The sequence below is a fragment of the Gorilla gorilla genome, chromosome 5, assembly GCF_029281585.2.
Source record: "Gorilla gorilla gorilla isolate KB3781 chromosome 5, NHGRI_mGorGor1-v2.1_pri, whole genome shotgun sequence".
NCBI lineage: Eukaryota > Metazoa > Chordata > Mammalia > Primates > Hominidae > Gorilla > Gorilla gorilla.
In genome coordinates, this window is record NC_073229.2 from 192,532,614 (window position 1) to 192,558,824 (window position 26,211).

At 48.1% G+C, this 26,211-nt stretch overlaps 1 long non-coding RNA gene across 1 annotated transcript; it reads left to right on the top strand.

Annotated features, from left to right (window-relative positions):
- The first annotated feature begins 242 nt into the window (after positions 1-242).
- LOC109027246 (uncharacterized) lies at positions 243-20,288 on the top strand. The gene is made up of 5 exons (XR_002006368.3): positions 243-379; positions 16,570-17,078; positions 17,365-17,589; positions 18,373-19,075; positions 19,617-20,288. It is a non-coding gene; the product is annotated as an uncharacterized lncRNA (long non-coding RNA).
- The last annotated feature ends 5,923 nt before the right edge of the window (positions 20,289-26,211 follow it).

The following is a 26,211-nucleotide window of genomic DNA, read 5'->3' on the forward strand; positions in this document are numbered from 1 at the left end:
TTCCATTCCTCGGATTCCATGTTTCTTCAACAAGTAGGTCCCAAACATGTTCTGCTGAAGAACCGTGGCCTTTGGGTGATATTCCACAGAGCCTGCTCAAAAACAGGGCCGGGGCTGAGTTCACTTCCTCGGGCTCTGGAGTCAGCATTCTAATTGTGGAGTCAGCATTCTAATTATTCTAATTATGGTGAGACCTTCCTCTCCTCTCGGGCCTTTGCCATTCACCCACCAAGCTCTGGTCATTCCTTTTCAACCCTAGCACCCCCCTGGGTTCCTGTGCAGGCCTCGGCTTCCAGGAACCCTGCCTTGGAGTGTGTGGTTGGCTCTGTGACCAGCAAGCAGGAGGCCACGGCCGTCCCACCCTCAGGGCTCTGACATGGTGAGTGGCTTGGAGGACACCCTCCATGTGGAGCTCAGGGCCACCACCCCGACAAGGCCTGCAAGGGTCGGCTTGTGCCTATCACTCATGCCTTCCCGGCTACCTTGGCCCAGTGAGAGTTGAGCACTGCACCGAGCGCTCACAGCTGGGTCCCAGGATCCAGCTCCGTGAGGCTGCCCAGGGCAGAGCAGAGGGCAGAGGGCAGAGGGTAGAGGGTAGAGGCAACCCGGGTGGCCCAGCCACTGCCCCAACCTGAGGTCTCCCAGCAGCACCAGGTCTGGAAAATGCAAATCCCAAGAAACATAAAAGAAACCCTGAGGATCACAAAGAAAGCTGCGCTCTCAAGAAACAAATACATAAACAAAAATAAAAAGGAGAAGAGGAGCAAGTTCGGCTTAGGTAAGGAGACGAAGGAAAAAATCTTTTATTTATGATCAAACATGCAGGCTCCTCTGAGAATGTGCAACACAGGCACCTTTTTCCCCTTTGCCTGCCTGTGCATCAGTTCTCATCAAGAAACAATTCTCTCTCTCTCCGTCTCTCTGCCCAGCCTTCCTCTCCTTCCTCTCTCCCTCTCTCTGCCCAGCATTCCCTTCCATCCTCTCTCTCTCCCTCTCTCTGCCCAGCCTTCCTCTCCTTCCTCTCTCCCTCTCTCTGCCCAGCCTTCCTCTCCTTCCTCTCTCCCTCTCTCTGCCCAGCCTTCCTCTCCATCCTCTCTCTCTCCCTCTCTCTGCCCAGCCTTCCTTTTCATCCTCTCTCTCTCCCTCTCTCTGCCCAGCCTTCTTCTCCATCCTCTCTCTCTCTCTCTGCCCAGCCTTCCTCTCCTTCCTCTCTCTCTCCCTCTCTCTGCCCAGCATTCCCTTCCATCCTCTCTCTCCCTCTCTCTGCCCAGCCTTCCTCTCCATCCTCTCTCTCTCTCTCTGCCCAGCCTTCCTCTCCATTCTCTCTCTCTCCCTCTCTCTGCCTAGCCTTCCTCTCCATCCCAACCAGAAACAGTGCACAGCAGCAAACAATGGCACTAAGGAAAGGAATCAAACTCTTTAAAGATTCTACAAAATACTCACTCTGTCCCCCACCCCACCTCCTATACCAGTTTTGCTGTGAATAATTAATGCTTTGGGTAGATTTTTAATCTTCTGAATCTGAGCCCTTGACCTGAGCCTTTGGAAATGAAGATGAACGTGTAACCACTGTCATGGAGAGGGCCCCTTTTCTGTAGCTGAAGGTGAGGTTCCTGGAAGCACAGGGCCCTTGTTTCACCCTCAGTGGGAAGGGGCATTCCTGGAAGCATGAGGCCCTCGTTTCACCCTCAGTGGGAATGGGGGTTCCCGGAAGCACAGGGCCCTTGTCGTTTCACCCTCAGTGGGAAGCGGGATTCCTGGAAGCACAAGGCTCTCGTGGGGAAGAGGGGGGGGGCACCTGCTGCACCATCGGAGGTTTTCTTTTTCATTCTCACTCATATGAATACAACACAGGCACCTTTTCAGTGTTTGTAAACTACCCTTTCTATTCCGACCATACATGCGAACGCTTCTGTTACTGGGATGGTCCAGTCTATTCCAAACATACATGTGAACGCTTCCATTACTGGGATGGTCCTGTCTATTCCAACCATACGTGCAAACGCTTCCATTACTGGGATGGTCCCATCTATTCCAAACGTACATGCAAACGCTTCCATTACTGGGATGGTCCTGTCTATTCCGAACGTACATGCAAACGCTTCCATTACTGGGATGGTCCTTTCTATTCCGAACATACATGCAAACGCTTCCATTACTGGGATGGTCCTGTCTCAGCTGAGCTTCACTTTGGGCAAAAGCTGACATTTCCCGGCTTTGTAAGATGGTGAGAAAGACTTAGTTAATCCCAGGGTTCGATGAATTTATGAAAAAAGAAGTAAGTGGGCGTGGTCTTAATAGATTCTACAACTTTCTGCACAGTGAGACAGATTTGCCTATTATTTTTCTGATTTTGAAGAAAAGATTAGTTCTTAAATGAAGAGGTGTTATTTTTATATTGAAGAGGTTGAGATGCTACAGCTTTATACACACGCCCCCCCGGCAAGTCAGTAGAAACGCTTTACCCCTTCAACATAAACTCCATTTCCCCGCGTAGCTCTGCGAAGATTCTCGAGGAGACTGCTTCCGGCTCAGGGATGCCAAGTGCAGCAGCCAACGCTGCAGAGGCTCTCACGGACAGGGCCAGGGGTGCCCGCCCCATCAGGACAGCACCTGAGTTATGGGGGACGATCCCCTCCATATAGAAACCAGGCAGTACCAATATTTCGTGGTTCCTCAGTTATCTACCCCCTCCCCTCTGGGCCATCCCCAAAAGCGGGCGGATCCAATCTTGCGGCCCCATCCCCACTCTTGCCACTGTACCACTGCTCACTGTCTAAGGCCCCTTAGCGTGGACCCAGTTCACAATTTCACAGATGAGCTTTGGCCTTAGTACACAGGATGCTCTCCACAGGCCTGGCTGTGTGTGCTGTTACTGAAATGGAAATAACAGCTTACGGACTGAAGTTGGTTTACACTACTTGAAAAATTCAGTCAAGCTTGGAAACAAAACCTTGTCTGTTAACATGTACACACCAAGTTCAGACAATACTGGCTCCAGCGCTGAGTAAACTCAGAGCCCTTCAAAGGTGCAAGGCTTTCAGCAAAAGTACATGGCTCAGAAAAAAAGAAACCCTGAATCCAATTCACACAAAAATGTGAAAGCCCCGGGGCAGCCGGCTGTCAGACTAACCTGCACCCGAAATTTCTGGATAGAGCAGCCGTTTTTGGGATGTTCCAACCTGCACCCGAAATTTCTGGATAGAGTAGCCATCTTTGGGATGTTCTAATCTGCACCCGAAATTTCTGGATAGAGCAGCCTTCTTCGAGATGTTCAAAGCAACTTTCAGGAATTTTCAATCATCAGAAGCAACCCCCAAAGTGGCCGTTATCGAATGATTTTAAAAAGATACAAAGCTGGGAGTGAACTGAATATTTATTACTCCTTTCATGAACTGAATCTAATCTGCTACAAACCGTTCTTCTATTTAAAGCATACTGTATATTTGAGAGGTAGGAAAAACAGTTTATCAAAGATGTAATCCAATATTCACTTACGCAGCTGAATACAACTTGTAGCCTTGAATGACCACTGAGTGATTTTCCTACAACCAACGCAGTGTGGGAGGGTTGGGGCAAGAAGGTGGATTTCTTTTGAATCTGAGAAGCTGTGTGGATTGAGGGCATCACACCTCAGCTCTCAGATGCCCAGAATCACAGGACACACCACCTGATTCCTCCTTATTCGTGTGGCAGCTGCGACCGCTTCAGATGTGCACAGCACAAGCACCGCCCCTAATGTTTCCACTGTTATCTGTAAACCATAAAAGCAGAAATGCAACCTGCACATCATGGGCTTACACTCCCAGGCTCCCCAAGCCTGCACCTCAAATACAGCCTCGAATCCAACTTTCAGCCAGAAACACGGAGGTGGAGGAGGGTGAGCCCCATTTCATAGAGGAGAAAATGTAGGCTCAAAGGGTGACAGAAAACTGAATCCACTGCTGGATGTCTCCAAAGTCTGTGTTAATTTTTAATAGACCATGTTGCTTCCCAATTAAATCAGAATTACTTCTAGGGAGTTGGTAATTCTCATGTCCCAGCATCAGAGTTGTTCATGTTTCATTGTTACAGTGACACACCTAAGAGATGCACAGGGAAAGCAGTGCATATACATTGGGTGTGTGTAAATTTGGACTCCACTCTAACTGCAAAAAAGGCTCCTGTAAAATATGCACACAATTGTGTCCTGAGCCCTGGGCAGTGTGTGAGGTGTAATTGATGCTGTAAAATATTTTTGATAAGGTATTCAGAGTAAGACATTCCATACAGAAAGTCCTGTTACTTTATATTAAGATTCTATAATTCACGGACTGGAGAGATGTTGCTTAAGAGCTGAACATTCTATGGAATTTAACAGTCTTTGGGAAAGTTATTAATTTGTGAAATGCAGTGCTGTTCTGAAAAGCACACTTCCAGTTATATACACCGAATTGTGCCAATTCTCTATTTTTTCACTGATGAATGAGGTGAGAATGATCGAAACAAGAATAACTTATTAGAGTTGTCGCTATTACAACTTAGTTTTGAAGTAAAGGGCTGATGCTAGAAAACCTGAGCTCTGTTTCTCACCCATCACTGGCTCATAAAGACTATCTTAGTGTTATTTGCTCAATGGGGGATTTCCTGCACTGTTTACATAACACTGCGCTTTTATGACGAGCTCTGTAATTATTTTTAGCCACCTTAATGGCTCTCAGAGGAGAGCAAAATCCTGGTGTCCATGGGACAGATGGAGGGTGAGGGCCAGGGAGGTCAGCGGCTCTCGCGCTGCCATTTCTCTGCAAGCTCAGGAAATTAGTTCCAGGGCTGGACTGCATCCAGGGATCGACATCAGCTCTCTGGGCACCGCCCTCACGCCACTGTTGCCTTGCAAAGGGAGGTTGTGAGGCTTTGATAATGCCAGAGAGATGGCTGCTCTGTCAGGGCAATAAAGGCCTGAGGCATAATTGTGGAAAGGGAGCTTTTCAACCCTCGCTGCCGGCTTCGGCTTCGGCAGAGCCACCTGATGCCAAGGAAGAGGGAATTCAGGAGTCCCCCCACCCCACCATGTCACGTCGCTGTGGACAGCCCTCATCCTGGAGAAAACTGTCTGCCAAGCAACCCCTGCTCCTTGCAGATGTGGGCTTGCACCTATCATTTCCATTGCTATGTAGATCCATATCACAAAGTCCACAGAGTATCCTTGGTGTCAAATATGTCAAGTTTGGAAAATGCCATTGGGTAATGAAATCAATAAGGTAACAAATAGAAATAAAAATTTATATTGCAGTGCTTAGATCATACACTTCTAGATAACAATGTTTAAACTGGAAACCTCAAATTGTTAAGTTAGAATAAGCAAACCTCACGTAGTTTGTGGTTTTAGGCTAGAAATAATTGCCGCATTAGACCAACAAACAAAGAAAAACATACTTAGAAATCCCACCAGCCTAGAGCTAAGTAGGTCCTTGAGGTGGGCTTTGACCCGCTGGCTGTGTTTCCTGGGGTGCCTGTGCGTCCTGGGCGGTGGTGAAACCGGCTGCCTTGGTGCCTGGGTGGGGGGTGACTGTGTTCTTACTGACACCATCTGGAGGTCTGATGCCGAAGAGCCCTATGCCTCCCCCGGCCCCCAAAGGCCGTTGATTGGAACTGGCCTCTTTGATGACTGGCGGCTTTTCCTGGGGCTTTGCGGTGGCTTTTAGAAGGATGGTTACTGACTGGTTGGAGGATTATTTTTCTCCTTGGACTAAATTTTTATGAGAAAAAGAATATACAGCAATCTTTGCTGTTCTGCAGCCCCCGCTGGTGATACCTAGGCAAACAGGATCTGGAGTGGACTGCCAGCAAACTCCAACAAACCTGCAGCAGAGGGGCCTGACTGTTAGAAGGAGAACTAATAAACAGAAAGGAAGAGCATCAACATCAACAAAAAGGACGTCCACTCAGAAACTCATCCAAAGGCCACCAACATCAAAGACCAAAGGTAGATAAATCCATGAAGATGGGGAGAAACCAGCGCAAAAAGGCTGAAAACTTCAAAAACCAGAATACCTCTTGTCCTCCAAAGGATCACACCTCCTCGCCACAAGGGAACAAAACTGGACGGAGAATGAGTGTGATGAATTGACAGAAGTAGGCTTCAGAAGGTGGGTAATAGCAAACTCCTCCAAGCTAAAGGAGCATGTTCTAACCCAATGCAAGGAGGCTAAGAACCTTGAAAAAAGGTTAGAGGAATTGCTAACTGGAATAACCAGCTTAGAGAAGAACACAAATGACCTGATGGAGCTGAAAAACACAGCACAAGAACTTCATGAAGCACACACAAGTCTCAACAGCCGAATCGATCAAGCAGAAGAAAGGATATCAGAGATTGAAGATCAACTTAATGAAATAAAGCATGAAGACAAGATTAGAATACACGGATAATTGCTTTGAAAAATAAAGCTGGTTCATGGCCACACAGGATCTAAACCTATCAATCTAATGACTTACTGAATTATTGTAAATATTTATATATGATTTCATGATTTTATTAAGTCATTTGCTCAACACACAATGAGGGCTCTCCTGTCCCAGTGGGGCAGGGCCTGAGTCCAGGTCACAGTCTCCATTGTAACTAATCCTCCACGCACAGTTGGGTTTCTGCCCCTGTCCATTTTAATGGCCCTAGACTCACAGTGCCATCTCTGCTCTGAGCTGCTCCTGGGCAGGACGTCCTCTCCCAACTGTGTGAGGCTGGTGCAGTGCACAGTGCTTGGTAGGTGGGAAACTATTCTCATGAATGAATGAGTGAATAAAATGTGGGTGCCGTATGGTGCCAAAGTGCACCTGTCCATGAGGTATATTTGTAGTGAACAGGAGCAGTATCCAAACATCATGAGGCCTGTGCTGTCTTAGTTCAGGGATGGGAAGTTGCTCCCACAGAAATCCAGGGGAGCTGGCGTTGGCTGTGACAGTGTGATGGGAACCCACTTTTCCACAGTGCAGTTCCGCTGGTACAGCTCAGCCCTGTGGGCGACGCCTACACTTCAGGAAGACAGGAGAAGCCAGCGCCTTTCCCGTCTGGGAGCCTTTCCCGTCTCGAGGACTCTCGCCCAGGGAGGGACAGGTGTGGGGGGCCCTGGATCAGTGCAAGCCACTGTCTGGGTCGCTTACATCTCCTGGGCTTCTTTCCCTCCCAGGACCTGCTCTACCTACCTGTGAAGGCTGCAGGGAGCTCCATGCAGCTCAGGAATTTTTCCAGACCAAACACAAAGGTGACAGATGAGAAGCACCTGAGGCGGCAGTTAGGGAGGACTGTGGGTTAGGAAGGACTGTCGGTTAGCAAGGACTGTGGGTTGGTTCGTGGTCTGGGAGGTGAGGGCAAGAAGCCTGGGCAGCCTGGAGGCGGCCACTGCTGAAACCACCCCAGGTCTCAGCTTCACTCAGCAAGCACTGTCTGAGGATCTCCCAGCACCTGGGCTGGGCAAGGCCCAAGAGGAACCGGTGCGCGGTGATGAGAAGCCGCCTGCCACGGCTGGAGCTCTGTCTGCACAGAGGGCTTTGCTCACAGTCTGAGAATCCACGTTGGCTCTTCCACAGGACGAAGGCACAGACTCGCTGCTAAAGGGGACGGACACACCAGCCAGGAGACAAAGGCTTGTGACTTTTATGGCCAGAACATAACACAGCTTTGAGGTTTTTTTTTCTTTCAGATTTAGAAAAGAAGGGCAGTCAACAGGCCATCACTTGCCCTAACCTTTTGTTGTCTCAGAGGTAGCCTGGAGATCCCAGACATGAGGACATGGATGCATGTCCCATCCACCTCAAAATCTCACGGGTCCAGAGCTCTCCACCAAAGGCCAGGCCAACCTTCGCTCATCTCGTGGATCAGCCCCTCCTGGACCCCTCACCCAGATGGGAGCTCCCGCCAGAACACAGACTCTGGAATCCAGGAATTCCCATCCTGAGCAATAACAAAATCACCCCAAAAAGAAGGTGGCTTCACTATGCCTTCCCTTGGAAAAGGCATTTTGCTGACAAATGTGTTTTTTAGTTTTCCCTCAATACCTCACTGCTCTAAATCATCATAAAGAATTTTAATTGCTGTCAATAAGTAGTTTTGAACATGGCTTCCCAGAATGACTGTGTATTTTGACAAGTTTCAAAAAAATGCCTTTCCCTTTCTGACCTTAATTTTTTCTCTACTCTTAATACCTGAAAAATAGCTATAGTTTTATTACTATTATATCAGTAGTTCTGTTATTTATCATCAGATCAAAAGCAAATGTTCTTTGGGAAGAAGTCCTTGATGCATTTATTAAGTGAAAAACTTACTTTACAATAGTTTCATCATCCAGTTCCTCATTTGTAAATATGCACATGCTTCAGTGTTTGAGTATTAGTACCTAGAGCAAAATGGGAGCTGCTGTGTCTTCTCTGGCTAGTGAGACCACAGAGGTTTTCCTTTCCCTTCCTTCTCTCCCTTTCCATTCTCTTCTCCTCCTTCTCCTTTTCCCCCTCCTTCTTTGCTTACCTGTACTTTCTAAATCTTCTACAATGATTACATATTCTTCTGTAATAATAAAAAATCAGACTGAAGAGAATGTTTACGCTGAATTGAAAAATAGAAAAAGAGAATCAAAATATCCGGGACTTTAAGGAAGTGGCGTTTTTCTTTTAATCATGTACCTTTTCTCATTCTTTCTGTTGATCATCATCATCTTAATGTTTTGTAGTTATAACTATTTAATTGTTCAGTCTCTTAGCAAACTTACAAAACTAGATTGCACCTCAAGTGACAAAGCATGACCTAAATTCTTTGAATTCTCTTTCAATCTTTTGTGGACAAAATTGAGAGAGCACATTAAATGGACACTCAGGGTTCTGGAGCATTGCCTTCTGATCAAACACTTTATAGTAGGCATTCGATCTTTCAATATCACCAAAGTTTTTGCCCTTTATGACCTGACATAAGACTTCCCAAACTCTCATGTGCGTCTGAGCCACCTGGGCTCTTGCTAAGATGCAGGCTCTGATTTGGAAGGTCTGGGGTGGGCCTGGGATTCTGCATTCTAACAAGGTCCTGGGTGATGCTGGCCAGTGGACCACGCATTGCTCTAACAAGAGTCCAGAGATTAGAGGTGGGCATCTTTCCATGAAAATTCCTTCTCTAGAAGGCCTAGAATGTCTTTGTTTTAGTGGAAAGCCTAGAATCATATAAAGGAAACCTGCAATATGTGTATGCTGTCATTCACTGACCCACACCTTAGAGGCTGTATGAGGGGGTGATCATTAAGGTTTCTAGTTTTAAATTGAGAACTGGATTTGAATGCGAGCTTGTGGGAAAGCTTGGACAGCCCTTCACCTCTGTGTCTTGATTTCTTCCAGAGTTGCTCTTGCTGACGTGCAGGGTAGAGAAGTGGAGATGGGGCAATGCCCACACAGCTGGCACAGTGCCCGCCGTGGAAGGCGCCCTCACCCAGTACCAGTGAGAACCACCACAGGCTGCTGGACACGAGCTTCTTCCTCTTGGGAGCCATGACCTTGGGCCCTTCCTCTGGTCTCACACTCAAGGCTCCAGAGCCACATGAGGTCATTTTCAGAGAGGATAACCCCTCACCAGCTGGCTCCAGGTCCTTCAGCAGGTGTGGATGCTGCTGGAGAAGGTGCTGGAGAGACAGAGTTTTGGGACAGTAGGTCCTCACTGGACATCGGGGATAGGCTTTCGATGTAAGAATTATAGAAAGAGGAGAGAAACACGAAGCATGTCTTAACAGTCAACATTTCAAACCTGGGAGGGACCTCTGACCAAGTTAGGTCAGAAGCTGCACTCCCTTACAGACAGAGTTTTTAAGGATTTAGGGAGGGAGAGTTTATCAGAAGCTTGGGCTGCTTCTGTGCTTCTTTGTTGTGCTTCTTTGGGAGGGAGAGTTGTGCCTTTCTGCAGCTGCAGGCATACAACCCCCCACCCCACCCCTGAGTCTGCCTTTAGCTTCCCTATCTTAGTGCACCGGAAGGGAAAGCAACGTGCTTATTAAGGCCCACTGTTTTACTGGGGCCCATCGTACGAGGGTGAAGTTTGGCCGTTACCCAAGAGACTTTCCCCCACCTCCCTTGGTGCCAGAGCTGTCTTATCTGTGTCTTGCTGTCTGCTCTTTCTGGCTGCAGAAGTTAGAAGAGAAGGCTGTCTGTAGTTAGAAGAGAAGTGATTTCCTTGAAATGCAGGAGGCTGGAAAGGGAACTAGAACTAAAAGGGGCAGGGCTTGTCCGAGATGATGGTGCTTCTCCTGCTCTGACACTCAGAAATGGCAACTTGAGGTGAAATGACATAAAACAAAACCAATTTGCCATCGGTTAATTGATAGAAACAAGAGTTACATTCCTACAACGTATTTCTGGCCAAAAAACATTATCACCATACCTCGAAACAAAGACCAAAACACTCCTCATATGAAACATGGAAATAAATGCGAGCTATACAGACATTTAAGAAAGATTGAGAAAAACAAGTAGGACAATGATTTCCCACTGACTCCAGGCCAGGGTGATGGGTGGCTGGAGCCTGTGCACATCTGTGGGATGTGGGAGGAACCCGGAGGGCCCTGAGCTCCACCCAGAGAGTGGCCCCGGTGGCAATTCGATTTTTTTCACATCAACGTTATACCAAAATGACATTGAACAAAATGACATCATCTGAGGACCTGCTGCATCTACACTGCAGGCCATGGATGGGCCTTCTGGGTCTCCCTTGTCCAGCTCTGTTCCCACAAGCAGCATGATGACCAATTCCTAACATCGCGTCAGGAAGCACGAGTTTCCAAACATAAGGAAAAGCTGTGTTTCCCTCTCTCCCCCAGGGGCTGTGAAGGACATGAACGGCCAAGCTGAAAAGCACCAATCAGGAGCAGTGTGCCCCTGTTGTGATAATACAAGTTAGGGTGTGTTCAGGGCCCCCAGGTCTCACAACCACTGTCACCTCTGAACGATGAACCTGATACGTCTCCTCAACAAACAAATTGGAAATCAAAGCCATGTCTCTCTTTCTCGTGGGCTTTTGAACCTTACTAATAAGGAGTATCAAGCATGATGAATGTGATTGGATGCTTTTCACTGTGTGTGATGCAAAGGGCACTTCACCAGGAATGAGAAAAATTGAGTTCAAGTGCTGGAATCAATATTAATTCAATGTGATGCTCAACTAGATGGTTCTCTCTGGTTTCTCCACCTGTAAACCAAGGTAATAGGACCAGTTGCTTCTCTCAATCTGAAGTGTTTAAGGACAGGTTTATGGTCTTGGTTTATAAAATTAAAACAGACTTTTTAAAAAGTTTTAGTTTTTTGTTTTGTTTTTTTTATGAGATGGGGTCTCACTATGTTGACCAGGCTCAACATAGTGAGACCTGCCCAGGACAGGGTCTGCCTTGTGGGATGGGCTGGGCTGCCGGAAGAGGCTCCAGCCACCCATGACCCTGGCCTGGAGTCAGTGGGAAATCATTGTCCTACTTGTTTTTCTCAAGTGATCCTCCCATCTCAGCCTTCCAAAGTTCTGGAATTACAAGCATGAGCTGCCATGCCCAGCCAAATCCAGACATAATTTAGAAAAGTGAAGTCTTCTCATTTTCCTCGGAAGAAGCTTGTATTAGTCTGTTCTCATGATGCTATAAATAACTTTTTGAGACTGGGTAATTTATAAAGGAAGAAGGTTTAATTGACTCACGGTTCCAAGGGCTGGGGAGCCCTCAGGAAACTTACAATCATGGCAGAAGGCATTTCTTCACAGGGTGGCAGGAGAGAGTGAGGGCTGAGTGAAGAGAAAGGCCCTTATAAAACCATCAGGTCTCCCAAGAACTCACTCACAATCACGAGAACAGCATGAGGATAACCTCCCACATGATTAAATGTTCTCCCACTGGGTCCTTCCCATGACTACAATTCAAGATGAGATTTGGGTGGGGACACAGCCAAACCATATCAAAGCTCAAAGTTAATTTCCCCAGTGCTCTGAGATGTTCCCTTCATTTCCCCAGTGGGAGGGGAATGAAGGATGACATCTCTGTCTTAGATGCTCAGCCTTTATTTTCAGAGCGTGTTTGATGGAGGGAGGGTTTGTCTACCAGAAGGCTTGATCCTGGGTGGAAGTGGGAGTGGCACCACTCACTGTCACCCACTGGAGACCCAGGAGCACCACGTTTGCTTCCTGTCCTGCAAACTTATTATCTGCTGGCCTAGAGCATAGGTGCCAAGGGGAGGACTGCTTAGTTACAAAAGGACTGAGTTCCAGAGGGAGGCACGCTTCCACCAGGAGACACAGTGATGATCCACTGAACTGGAAATTAAGATGCTACCCTGCCACTTAGGGATTCTCATGCCTCTGAGTCAACAGGCTAAGTAAGAAGAGAGTAATAGTGCTGGCTGGGTGCCTGACCCTGACTACCAGGGGGAAACTGAGCTGCTACTTTAGAGTAAAGGCAAGGAAGGTTGCGTCTGGAATACAGGAGAGCCCTTAGGGTGTCTCTTGGTATTACCATGCCTGTGATTACTGTCAATGGAAAACCACCTCAACCCAATCCAGGCAGAATATGAATGGCCCAGACCCTTCACATATGAAGATTTGGGTCACCCCGGCAAATACAGAACTGTGACCAGCTGAGGTCTTGCTGCAGGCAAATGAAACACAGAAGAAGGTCATTGTGAGTACCAGCTCTGCCCATCGGACTAGTTACAGAATCAAGGGCTGCCACTGTCTTGAGTGTTTCCTCTCTATTTTGCCATGAATATGTGGGTGTATCAAATATCTTTGTTTCCTTCCTTCTGTTGTCCCCTTTTTATAATAGCATGTAAGTCACAGGATATCAGGGAGATGATTAAACGCCACTAAAGGACTTTGCCTCCTCTTCTGGGGAGGGAGTTTGTGCATACTTGGTTGCATGTAGGATGGTTGTACCATTTTAGGCAAAAGTGTAGCCTTGTTATTGTTTTTACCTGGAGATTGGGCATGGTGTAAGGAAATGTGTCTGGTGCCAAGTTGACATGGGATGGACTTGTGACAGTTAATTTTATGTGTTAACTTGGAGGGTGATTTTGGTGAGATTGATGTTACATTGTGAACTTTGGGTAAATCAGGTTGCCCTCCATAATCTGGGTGGGCCTCCTTCAGTCACCTGAAGGCCTGAACAGAACAAGAGGACGGCCTCCCCAGGCAAAAGGGGATTTTCCAGTGGATGGCCTTCAGGCTGAGCTGTACCGTGGGCTCTCCCAGGTCCCCAGCCTGCAGCACACACTGCAGGTTTTGGACTTGCCAGCCCCCATAATCCTTGTAATGAATGACCCAATCCTCTCTGTTTACATTATGTATGCATCTTACTGTTTCTGTTTTTCTGGGGAACACTGGTGTCTACCCAAGCCAGCTGACCCATCCTCATGCATTAAGTGACCAAGGACAATGAGCTCCATCCTCTTCGGAAGGATGACTTTGGGTTCTTTGCTCTCACACTCTTAATTCATGTGCTTTTCTGGCATCTGGCTTGTTTCCTACTTATTATTCCTTAGACCTGAGGAAAGCTGTTGTTCAAGCTCTCACTGACCTGCTCCATGTGCATGCAAAGACCCCTGGAGCTGCTGTCCAGGCACTGCACCCCCATCTCGCTTCTCCTGAGCAGTCAGACAGCTCAGACACAGCCCTCTACATAGAAATAGAGGCATGGCTGTAGTGCAAGTCAAGGGCCATGTATCAGTCAGGATTGAGAAATAAAAATAAAATCTTAAGCCCCCAACTAACTGAATAGATCATCTCTTGTTCAAGAGGACCCCAGAGAAACCTTGAAACTGAGTTCCTGGCCATGATAGGACAGGAGATCAGACATGCCTCACCGCCATTAGGCTTCCTTCCCTAAGGACTGGGTAGAAACCAGCCCTTTCAAAAGGCTCTGCCATTGATATCAATCAACTGCCTGCCACTGCCCCTCCCTTCGCAGTTTTGACAAAACCACTGACTGCTATTCCTTCCTGACAGAGACCACTGACCTCAGAGTGGCTCTGGCCAGTCTACTGAGGATGCACAGTGAGTTTTCGTGTCCTCTACTTTACTTTTTGATATCACAGGGACAAAAACTCCACCCTGGGATTATGCTAATGTGGCCATTTTTGAACATGGGACCCATAAAGGGGCATGAAACTCAATTGCACATGCATGTATTTCTCCTTTCATGAATATTCATGACTCCCCCCATAGCTTATTGAATATGTATATTTGGCCACCTTGCTCAATCAATCCCTGTCTTATTCTTCCCACCTTCTACATATCTGTTTCTAGCTTCTGACTGGAGGGTACCCTTCCCAGGTGGTCAGAATGGCCACCTGCAGGCTGCAGCCCTTTATGAGAAATAAAGCTTTCCTTTCCAAACGTATGAATGTGGTCATCGTTCAGTGGACAGAATCTCTCAGTTCAAAGTGATGGGAACTCATCCTGAAACAGGCTAACATGTTCAGCTTCCAGGTTAGAACCCAGGGGTGTTATGGGCTCACAGCTGAGCAGGGTCATAGGTGCATCACAGAATCAGAGGAAGGGGCACAGAATCAGGGTCTTGAGCCAGCGCCACTAATGGTGAAGAGTCAGGTTCCCTCTCTCTGTCTCCCTCTCTGTCTCTCTCTCTCTGCATCTCTCTGTCTCTGTCTCCCTCTGTCTCAATCTCTCCCCCATCTATCTCTGTCTCTCTCCCCCTGTATCAATCTCTCCCTCTATCTTTGTTTCTCCCCATCTCTGCCTCTCTCTCTTTCTCCCTCTGTTTCTCTCTCCCTGTCTCAATTTCTACCGCATCTCTCTCTCTCCCTCTGCCTCTCTCTGTCTCTCTCCCTCTCTGTCTCTCTCCCTCTGCCTCTCTCTCTTTCTCTTCCTCTCTCTCTGTGTCTCTCTCCCTCTCTCTCTCTCTGTCTCTCTCTGTGTGTCTCTCTCCCTGTCTCTGTCTCTCTCCCTCTGCCTCTCTCTCTCCCTCTGCCTCTTTCTATCTTTCTTCCTCTGTCTCTCTCCCTCTGTCTCAATCTCTCCCCCATCTCTCTCTCCCTCTGCCCCCTCTCTGTCTTTCTCCCTCTGTCTCTCTCTGTTTCTCTCCCTTTGTCTCAGTCTCTTCCCTATCTTTCTCTCTCCCTCTGCCTCTCTTTGTGTCTCTCTCCCTCTGCCTCACTCTCTCTCCCTCTGCTTCTCTCTCTCTCCATCTCTGTCTCTCTCCCTCTGCCTCTCTCTATCTCTCTCCTTCTGTCTCTGTCTCTCTCCCTGTCTCTGTCTCTCTCTCTGTCTCTATCTCTCTCTGTCTCTATCTCTCTCCCTGTCTCTGTCTCTCTCTCTCTGTCTCTATCTCTCTCTGTCTCTGTCTCTCTCCCTCTCCCTGTCTCTATCTGTCTCCCTCTCTCTCTGTCTCTCTCCCTTTCTCCTCTCCCCATTCCCCATTTGTCTCTTATGTTGTCATTTTCTTCTTGGCTTCATTCTTCAGACAATTTCCACATCCCTGGATGACCCACGCAGATTAGCATGCTCTCTGGTTAGTAACCCCAGGGAAAGACGATTCTTTTTTAATCTAGAAAACGTCTGTTTAAAGAATCCTTAATTCTGCCAGGATCACAAGTTTACCTGTCGGGGTGATCTATACAGTTGTGGAGGACTGTTCCATGGTAGACCAAGGTCTAAACATGGCGGTGGTTTTAGGGGGCTGTGCTTGTTGAGGGGGGGACAGAAATGGTAAGGAAAAGAGTCCATTCAACACAGCAAGTTTGTGTCACTCAGAATCATGGTGAGCACCTGCAGGCATGCACATGGACGCTGACCCATGGAGGGAATTGGTGTTCTCTGACCATCCCTTCAGCGCAGAACATCAGTCACAATTTAAGTTCTGTTTAGGTAAACAAATGACCTTTTCCTATGGGGCATTTTCATTTTATAAGGGTATGAGCTCATAGCAGGGCAAATCACTTGGTAGTTAAGACATCAGATGATGGTTCTCAGGGTGGCCCAGGCAGTAGGACAATCAGAGACTTTCAGCTGCCCAGACCCCTCCCTGGACAAGAGATGTGCATGGTGACCCCGGCCCCTCCCTGTCCATGTGAGCCTCTTCTCCATGACACTGTACAAAGGAGAGAACGTCCACAGTGACCCAGCCCCCATCAAGTCACCCAAAGCTTGTGGGAAACAACCAATATGGAAAGATAAAAATTACTAAATGCAAAAGCTGCAGGGGAAAGGCAGCAAACACAAATAAATGAAATGAATGTCTTTAACTTAAAATACTTCTGGCCTCACTGTGTGTGCTTTATGGCTCTATGAGATCATTTTTGTGCAAATAGGTGCCCAAAATTGGAGTGCGTTCAATTGACCATCCTTCAAATAAAAAGTGAGCGTATCCTAAAATGTAGAGAAGTCAAGTCTTTTTTTTTTTTTTTTTTTGAGACGGAGTCTCACTCTGTCACCCAGGCTGGAGTACAGTGGCATAATCTTGGCTCACTGCAGGCTCTGCCTCCCGGGTTCACGCCATTCTCCTGCCTCAGCCTCCCAAGCAGCTGGGACAACAGGCGCCCGCCACCATGCCCGGCTAATTTTTTTTCTTTTGTATTTTTTAGTAGAGACGGGGTTTCACCGTATTATCCAGGATGGTCTTGATCTCCTGACCTTGTGATCCGCCCGCCTCGGCCTCCCAAGCTGGGATTACAGGTGTGAGCCACCGTGCCCGGCCGAGAAGTCAAGTCTTTCAGGACATACCTAAAGAAGACAGCATCCGTGGTGCATGGAGCATGTGCCTCTCCAGGCATCACCATACCCACCACAGCTCATGCGTGCGGATGCCTTTGCTACCCAGGACAGCCATACAAGGAAGCCATTGGGTCAGTCCCGTGCACAAACGGCATGTCAAGAAATTAAATGATTTCCTCAGGGCCCCGCAATTACCTTCAGCAAAGCTGAGATTCCCAGCCTTCTCTCTGCTCCCTGAGACTGACTCTGAATTGCTTTTCTGCTAGAGATGAAAACAAGAACAGAAACAGTGGAAAGTAATCACTTTTTTAAAAGTTTTACATAACCACTTAATTATAATATGCCTGCCCCAAAAGCACTCCTAACGTCCTAACATACGGTAACTTATTTGTTTAATTTTATAAGTATTTTCAGGGACATGGTGGGAGGGAGAGCATCAGGATAAAGAGCTAATGCATGTGAGGCTTAATACCCAGGTGATGGGTTGATCTGTGCAGCAAACCACCATGGCATACGTTTACCTGTGTAACAAACCTGTACCTCCTGCACATGTATCCCGGGACTTAAAATTAAGTTTAAAAAAATAAAGTATTTATGGAAACACGGAGCTCTTTCTCTCTCTTTTTCTACTTCATGGAGTTTTCTTTCTTTTTTTTTTTTTCCAGTACTTGTGATTTTTCTTTAAACCTCAAATATTATCGTCATGGAAGAAATACTCACAGTCCATCAAGCCTGCCTGTCAGGAGCATTTCCACCCTACAGACCAGCCAGGGAGGCAGAGTGCAGCCCGGTCTGTGGGTCACCAGGCCTCAAATGCCATCCCAGCGCCAGTGAAAGTTTGCTGTGTTCCTTTACACTGTCCCCTGTGGGCCTGGCTTCCCTGTGAGAAAGTGAGGACTTGGCTCAGCTCCTTAAGTTCCTGTTCAGCTTCAGGTTAGGACTCTATTAAATAACAACCTGACATCTTCAGATTCCTCCTCTACCCTCCATGAGATCAGCGACTAGCACCTTGTGCATCTCATTTTAGGTGCATTTTTTTTTTTTTTTTTTTTTTTTTGAGACAGAGTCTCACTCTGTTGCCAGGCTGGAGTGCGGTGTCATGATCTCGGCTCACTGCAGCCTCCGCCTCCCAGGTTCAAGAGATTTTCCTGCCTCAGCCTCCCGAGTAACAGAGATTACAGGCACTCGCCACCACGCCCATCTAATTTTTGTGATTATAGTAGAGATGGGATTTCACCATGTTACCAGGCTGGTCTGGAACTCCTGACCTCAGGTGATCCGCCCACCTTGGCCTCCCAAAGTGCTGGAATTACAGGTGTGAGCCACTGCGCCTGGCCTTGGCTGATATCTTAACGTTCGTGTGGTACTTTTTCCCAGAGCCTGTCGTGCCCTGTGCAGCTCCCTGACCAACTCAGATCAGATCAGGGAGGTCGTTTGATCCTGTGTACACCGCAGCTGACCGCGTGTGCAGCAGGACCCTCGGCATGCTCTCAGGAGCTGCAGTCCGGGAAACACAGGAAAGCTGTCGGCCGTGGTGGAGGCTTCAGGCTTAGGTCCTGGGGGGATGGGTCCTCCAGTTCTCCCTCTGGGTTTCCGCGGGAACCCCGGTACTGCCTGTAAAGCCCCAGCCCTCCCCTCACTTGGCTTAAACCGCTGGGCGTTTCCTTCCACAGGTTAAAGAGCCCCAAACAAAACACTCATTGAAACCTGCCTCCACAGCCCTCTCGGGACTGCACAGGGCTGACCGGCACCCCTGGAGCCTGTCCACTTCCGGAAGGGCAGTTGCATGGCTCTGAGCACTGACGGAAACCCCTCGACCTGGAGAGGCCGCCTGCGTGGGGCCGACGTTGCACAGGCTGACCTTGTAGGGCGGTAGGTGGGGGATGCGGGGCAGGGGGCACAGCCCGGGCGCTCTTCCAGTGCTGGTTTGTCTATTTCATGTTGTCCACGCTGTCATCCACCAGTTGTTCTTTGGGTCCATTGGTAATAATATCTCCCGCATGGATGGGCTCTTCCCAGAGCCTCGTGGGTGCTGAATGAAGCCCAAGGAATGGCCTTCACCAGACACTTCGTTTTGTTTTTTCTGCTTATAAAAGGCAGGGCCCAGGTAGTTTCATTTTCACAGGGACATCTGTAAGCACACACTTTGATTTACACTGGAAAGAGCCAATGGTTCTCATTTACAGAGGGTCAAGCTCCAGGAGGGAGGCAAGGGGACGCTTTGGAAAATAAAGTTCTTCCTTTTACTCCCGTGGGCCTGATGTGCTCTGTGAAGTTCGAACACTGTATCGACCATCTCAGCTCTCAGGACAGCATGTGACACCTCCATCACTGGGAGCAAACTCTGTGCAGGAGCACCTGATTCTGCCAGGGCAGGTAAGGAGGTGACGCCCCGCGGAGGCAGGTGATGTCCCGAGGAGGCAGGTGATACGGAGCTCTGGGGAGACCACCAGGGTGGGAGGGGAGAGTGCCAGGAAGGGCTGCTGTGTTGAAGCTGCTCCCATGCGCCCCGAAAGGGGGACGTCCACAGACAGAGAAGAGTGGGATCCCCTGACCACAGAGGCTGCCTTGGGCCGTGTCCCTTCTGGACATACAAATGCCCCATGGGCTGAGCCATGTGTATCCTACGATACCCCAGATATCTCAATAACCAGAGTCTCTGTGGGACAGCGAGTGAGGCTGAGGATGAACAAGCTTTGAAGCCTTTTTGAAAAACTACTAGCTCTCAAAACACAAAGTGCATTCAAACAAGAAGTTAATTTGTTATAACTTTTATGTTATAAAAGTGGATTTTTATGTAAGAAAAGGTAAGGATAAACTTAAATTATCCTATAATTGTGGCTATTTACTTGGGCTCAAACACTGAAAAGAAAATGAGAATTTCCTCTTTAAATTCCCTTTTCCCACGTCCTTCCAGGAAATTCGCTCTCAGGAGCACGTTCCACTCAAGCGGACTTGGCCTGCGCTGTGAGTCAATGTGAAGAGGGTGTGTTGGCTTCGGCTGGTTGACCTTCAGAAGTCGGAGAAGGCCAAAGTCCCACTGAATAAACTGCAGATGAAAGAGACTCATGGGTCCTCAGAAGGAGGCATATGGCTGCTCTCAGGATCTTGACTTTTGAAATATTTGTTTAAAGCAAACACTTGCAGTGGCTGTGGAAAGCCTCCCGTTTCCTCTGGACCCTCAGCCTCTCCCTCGCAGGGTAGGGCACCGGGCTCTCTCCCTCGGGGACAATGAGGCGGGAGAGGCTTTTGTTTATTCTTCAGGAGTCTCTGAGAGTTCACAGTCATGTTAAAAATTAACCTGGGGCCAGGCGCGGTGGCTCATGCCTGTAATCCCAGCACTCTGGGAGGCCAAGGCACAGGCGGGTCACCTGAGGTCAGGAGTTCAAGACCAGCTTGGCCAACATGGAGAAACCCCATCTCTACTAAAACTACAAAAATGAGTCGGGTGTAGTGATGGGTGCCTGTAGTCCCAGCTACTCAGTAGGCTGAGGCAGGAGAATCACTTGAACCCGGGAGGCAGAGGTTGCAGTGAACCGAGGTCGTGCCACCGTACTCCAGCCTGGGTGACAGAGTGAGACTCTGTCTCAAAAAAAAAAAAAAAATTAAGAAAAAGAAAAAAGAGACCAAGCATGGTGGCTCATGCCTGTAATCCCAGCACTTTGGGAGGCTGAGGCAGGCTGATCACCTGAGGTCAGGAGTTCAAGACCAGCCTGGCCAACATGGTGAAACCACGTCTCTACTAAACGTATAAAAAATTAGCTGGGTGTGGTGGCAGGCACCTGTAATCCCAGCTACTGAGGAGGCTGAGGCAGGAGAATTGCTTGAACTCAGGAGGCAGAGATTGTGGTGAGCCAAGATCACGCCACTGCACTCCAGCCTGGGTGACAGAGTGAGACTGTGTCTAAAAAAAAAAAAAAACAAAAAATAGCCTGGGCTCACACCAGCCTTGGGCTCCACTGGGCTTTCCTCAGAGTCCTTGGTCACACGGGCTGACACTTTGCGGAGTCCTGGCCCCCAGGCCCAGAGGGACTCACCTTGCAGGAAGGGAGGGCCTCCTGATTCCGGATCCCACAGTCTGGAATCACCAGACTGGGGCAAATCCACCTTCTGCCACTGAAACTTACCAGCATCTTAAAGCCCAAAGTGCCCTTTTATCTGTATTTGCAAATACAAGCTTATTATTTTCTAGAAAGAGACTCCTTACAACGAACAAAGCGCAAAGCAGTGTCAATATTTTAATAGGCCTGAGCCTCAGGTGGGTGATGCCTGCATTTCAGGCTCAGCTCTGCCCTTGAGCTGTAAATATGCGTTCCTTGAGATTAAGATGAAAAGGAAAACCGTCCGACAAATGTGTTTGGTGGATTATGACACCATGACGCGTGGCCTCGGGTTCTTCACTTTGAAAAGTATCCTTCAAGCAGCACAGAGCGGGCGGTTTGTCTCACGCTGGAGAAGGAATTCAGACGCAAAGCTCCCCGCAGCCTCAGAGGGGAGGCGCACCAGGCTCGTGGGTTCTCTCCGTGAAGGAAATTGACGAAGCCTTCCCGAAGGCTGATTTCTAACTGCCTAATGCTTCCAACGAGGTGGAGCTGTGGGCACAGACTCCCCTGAAAAGCTGAAGACGCGCGGAGAGTGGGCACTGGACACTGGTTTCCAGCCCCTTAGCCCGGTGCCTTCAGAGGCCGCGCCCCACCTCAGGGCTCCGCTGGCAGCAGGAGCCGGCGTGGAACGGCACAGACGCCGGTGCTGGGGACTGGGACGGGCGGGATACAGCCGCAAGCCTGTCTGCGGCCTGATGCCTTTCTGTGGGCTGCTGCAGACGATCACTGCCAGGTGGAAAAGAAAGCCCAAGACCAGCTCTGGTTTTTCTGCATCTCTTATTCCCAAACGGATGTATATTTAGCTTCAGAATAGCTGAACCTCCTCCTCCGCCCCCCACCCCCCATCTCCCTGTTGGAAACAATCTGTGGGACCTGAACATCCTCCCCGGGTCTAAGACCAGGCTGTCTGCTGAGCCACACTTTGAGAACAGTGCTGTAATTAAATACGCACGTGTATTTTTTAAAAATACCAAAATACATATAAAAACGTATTTTTCCTACCTATTCCCTTCTAATATTTCTCTTTAGATGTGAACATAATTAAATGTAAATTTGTTGTACTCCATTTTTATTATCCAAGTGTTTTTTACTTTGTGATTCTTTAAGTTCCTTAGGTTTATCATTATAAAGTTGTTAAATTTTCTGTTAAATTTATAAACTATATTTATCTGGCTTGGATATTAAATATTAATACAGAGAAGCCGAACTAACTTTCTTAAGAAGAGGTGTTGGGTCCCCTACAACTGTTAAAGTGAGAAAAAAACTGTAATAAGCAATATATTCCCCAACATTTTAAAAGTCATTAATTTAATTATGCGGACACTTTAGGTTAGTGCCGTTGGGATTCTCCTAAAGGCGCCCACGTGAACCAGTGCCCCTCACCCGCAGCCCACCTGTCCTCAGCTCTTTCCCTCCCCAGTCTCCAGGATTTTAAGTTGTAAATTACTTGAAATGTGTGCATTCACCACCAAGAGAAAACACAAATGTTTCTCCTCACTTAGAATACTGTAAAGGAGGGGGAAAAATCCTAAAAACGTGAGGGATAACTGAAAAAAAAGTGATGAAACAGGCCCCAGAACGCATAACGCTGTCCAAAGTACACCTCTGGCTTCTGGCCACGTGACTCTCCCCATAGCGGTCGCAAAACTGTGGGGCTGACTTTGTTTTCCTGCGTGTTGTCTATTTTGACTTACTCACAGCTGTTCTGGGCACACGCAGACGGTCGGAGAAGAGGCCTCCGTTCCTTCCTCGCCTCCTAACCACCGGTGCCCTGACAGATCCGCCTCCAGCTCCTGAAAGGGTCAGGTGTTGGGACTTGTCTTTGGAAACCATATAGCACTTTCCACCTCAAGTGATTTTTTAAAATCTACATGACAGGCCATGTAAAAAGGCTCCTCGTACTCTGGGCAGTCCCTGCCCCTGTGTGCCAAGCCCTGACATGCTGGTTGGATGAGAGGATTGCTAAACATATTTACCAAAGTGCTGTGGAATTGAAGGCATTTGGGAAGACAGCATGCAGGAAAACTGTCTCTTCAAACACTGATTGATTAGGGGATTAGGGATGCGCCCACCTGAGCCAGATAAGGAGCTCGAGGTGCCCGGCCCACCCCCCAGGCCAAGTGGCTCTCCTCCTGGGAGGCGCTGGACTGACACCCTGGCTCACATCCTTCCTCCAATTCTCCCTCTGTTTTAAATCCCAAAGCTTTCCTGCACCTTTACACTGCATTTTATGCTTTGTTACCTTCTCAGCCCCTTTTTCCTGAAGGCAGAGAACTGTGATTCTGGAAGAATCCTCCCTTCCTAAGACGAAGACCCCCTGGGCATCAGCAGACCAGGGCTAGAGACGTCACTATGTGGCCATCTCGACTCAGGGATAGTAGCTTCAGGCTCTGTGTTATGGGAGGGGCTCTGGTTGCGACTGTCCCATGTGGATCATGAAGGATGTTGACCCGAGACAATGCTGGACATGGTGAGGAACATGTGGGCACATCAGGAAACGCTGCGGCCCCCCCGCCCCATCACACACCGGAGCCTCTGTGGGACCCCTGGTTGGTGCATCCCGGCACTCCGCTCCCACCTGCTCTCTGTGGCTTGAGAGGAGACGGAGATCTGAAGACCAAGGCTCTTTCCCAAATGCCCCAAATCTAAAGGCAAAAGCGTGCAGGCTGGTAGTTGTGGATGCGTGAAAACCCGACAATGGGATGGCTACATCTGGAATTCATTCGTCACTCTCCTTCCCACCGTTCTTTCCATTGTCGTGGAATAGACGCGACCTAAGTGGATTCAAATCTGTACTAGGATTTAACATTCTCCATGGATCAGAAGTGATGGTTCGTTGGAGGAGACCTGATGGGGTTAGGAGTTGCACATTAAAGATGTTTTGTGTCTGGAGACTGACCCGCTGTCAGCAAACTTTGGAAGGTCACTGTGAGTGGGGGACAGGTGAGACGGAGGGGATGGAAGCTTCACCAGTGCAGAAGGGTCTCTGTAGGGGATTGGCTCTGCCATGGCACCTGACACCCTTGCAGGAACCCACACCGGCCACAGGTCAGGCTTGCCGTTTCCTGGCTGGTCTTAGCAAGTGGCCTGTGACCCTTGGACATTGTGGGAGGAGTAGCCTCCTGCTTTTAATGAGGGTGGGAGTCTCCACCTCACCCCACAGGAGACAGCTGCAGGCTTCCAATCTGCTGCTGGAGAATGGGGGGACTTCCCGACAGCAGAGCCTATGGCTGCTCATGCAGTCATGGGGTAACTGAGTACCCCCCTTTTTCTAAGAGGTGGTTTATTAGTTTTTCCCTCTCTCTCTTCTTTTCCTTGGTTGCTCACTTCCTATTAAGACCTTCAGAAATGCAAATCTAGCCTTTCACCTCCTCCTCACCAGACATTCCCCGCGGGCAAGTTCTTCTAACCCTGTGTGCCCAGACAGTTCTCTCCGGATTTGCAGAGGAAAGCATACCCTCCAGCGAGCTGCCCCGGATTTTCCTCCACCAGGAGCGCATCGCGAAAGCAAGGCCCTCTGGCCACTTTTACAACTTATTTCTGTCCAAGTCACCAAGAAGGTGCCACCTCAGATGTCTGGTAGATAAGGCACCAGGCTAGCAGAGGGCCCCTGCCCTTAGCTTAAAAAAGAGTTCACTTTCTGCTGCAAAGGTGAAGCAGCACATTTAAAGGCAGGATGTCTTGTGCCCCTTCCCCAAATTATAGCTTCAGAGTAAATTCACTGTTTTTGTATCAGAACTCACTCTTGTTGATGGAACTCTGCATGCGGCGAGCAACTCACCTGGTTTTTGGTTACAGTGAGGGGGGCGCTCTGGTTCCGTGTTGTCTTGTGGGACCAGAGACACAGAGCTTGCAGCATGCCATCTTGCTTGTGCGCGGGGTGTGCAATAAATGTTAAAACCACAGGTGCTCTCGTGTCCAGGCCAGGCACATCTCTGGAAGTGTGTGCACCCAGCCTAGCAGCTGCTGCTGCTGCGGGACCCTCAACCACTTGACAATGCCAATTCTCCAGAAACAGACCTTCAGATTCAGTGGAATCCCTCCAAAGAATCCACAAGTGATATTTTTTGGAGGGGACAGGGAGAGGGACACACATTTTAAAATTGACATGGTGACTCCAGTATTTTAAGATGCATGTTGAAATGTACAGGGCCAGTTACAGACAATAAATGACCTTAGATCACAAGGTTGGAAGTCAGACTCTTCCGTGATGCAGGCTAGAAGACAGACAAACAGATCCGAGGCAGGGAACCAGAGCTCCAGAAACAGACCCCCCACGTCCCCTAATATATGACAAAGTGATCACTGCAACAGATTGAGGAAAAGACAGTTTCAAAAACACCAGGGCTGGATCAATTGCGTATTTTTAGGGGAAAAATAAATATTTTCTTTTGCCTCAAACTACCATTCCGAAAGTTGATTTCATGTAGATTGAAGGTGTAAATGTGGAGGGTAAAACACTAAAGAATCAGGAAGAAAACACAGGCCTGTCTTCAAGAAGATGGGCAGACAAAGATTTTTAAACATTATTTTTTATTTTAAGTTCTGGGTACAAGTGCTGAAGGTGCACGTTTGTTACATAGGTAAACATGTGCCATGGTGGTTTCACGCACCTCTCAGCCCATCACCTAGATATTAAGCCCAGCATCCATTATCTATTTTTCCTGATGCTCTCCCTCCCTCTGTCCCCTCTGACAGGCCTCAGTGTGTGTTGTTCCCCTTCCTGTGTCCACATGTTCTCGTCGTTCGGCTCCTACTTAATAAATGAGAACATGAGGTGTTTGGTTTTCTGTTCCTGTGTTAGTTTGCTGAGGATAGTGGCTTCCAGCTCCATCCATGTCCCTGCAAAGGACATGATCTAGTTCCTTTTTATGGCTGCATAGTATTCCATGGTGTATATGTACCACATGTTCTTTATCCAGTCTATCATTGATGGGCATTTGGGTTGGTTCCATGTCTTTGCTATTGTGAATAGTGCTGCAATGAACATATATTTGCATGTATCTTTATAATAGAATGATTATATTCCTTTGGGTGTATACCTAGTAATGGGATTGCTGGGTCAAATGGTATTTCTGGTTCTAGGTCTCTGAAGAATTGCCACACTGTCTTCCACAATGGTTGAACTAATTTACACTCCCACCAACAGTGTGAAAGTATTCGGCAAAGATTTTTTAAATGGGACAAAGACAGCACTAATCATAAATAAGTTTAAAAAAATGGAACTTTATGAAAAATTAATAATTTGTGTTCATCAAAATACACCGTTAGGAGAGGAAGAGGCAAGCTCCGCATAGTGAAGGCAACTTGCAGTCCATGCATTCAGTAAATACCCACACACCAAGAATGTAACAAGATTTCCCACAAACTGGTAAGACAAACCAAAAGAAAATCTCAGCAGAGAACTTG